A 635-nucleotide genomic window follows, 5' to 3' on the forward strand; every position below is an offset into this window, starting at 1 on the left:
CAACGGGGTCGCATCGCGTGCCGAACACAGCCCGCAGCCAGTACAGCAGGCAAACGCAGGAACGCACAAGGACGCGGGGGCAGCAGCCTAAGCGACGGTGCAAAAGCCACTTGTCAGCGGGCACAAGGCCCTGTTCAACTCGACAGCACGTGAAACGGAGGATAGCGGCGTTCCTTAACCACTCGCAGCGCAGGTATGGAGATCCTCGGGGCGTCTCCTGCTCCCCGGACAGCCTGTCCTTACCTGGGGACTGCTCAGCCTCCCGCAGGCCGAGCGGCACAGGAACGCCGGCCACCTTCCCACCGGGCTGTCTGCCAAACAGCCCTGGCACCACGCCGCAGGCTCGGCTGCTGCAGGGGGAGCCGAGCATGGTGCTGAAAGGCCCCACATCCTCCTCTTCTGCAGCCGTTGTGTAGCATCATCCCTTCACCGGCCCGTGTACTCCCAGAGCCCAGAAGCTGCACAGCGGCCGGGGTCCGGCTGTTCTGGGAAAGGTCCCCCTTGAAGCGGCGTTTCGGTGTCACCGCACGTTCTCTCACACCCCGACTCTCGGTTGTTTCACACTGCCCCAGAGAAGGGGTTGTGGCTGCTGTGGCGCTGAAGGTGAGCGCAAGTGGCAGCTGCAGCTCTGCAGG

Source organism: Eurypyga helias, unplaced genomic scaffold (genome assembly GCF_000690775.1).
Source record: "Eurypyga helias isolate BGI_N326 unplaced genomic scaffold, ASM69077v1 scaffold22623, whole genome shotgun sequence".
NCBI lineage: Eukaryota > Metazoa > Chordata > Aves > Eurypygiformes > Eurypygidae > Eurypyga > Eurypyga helias.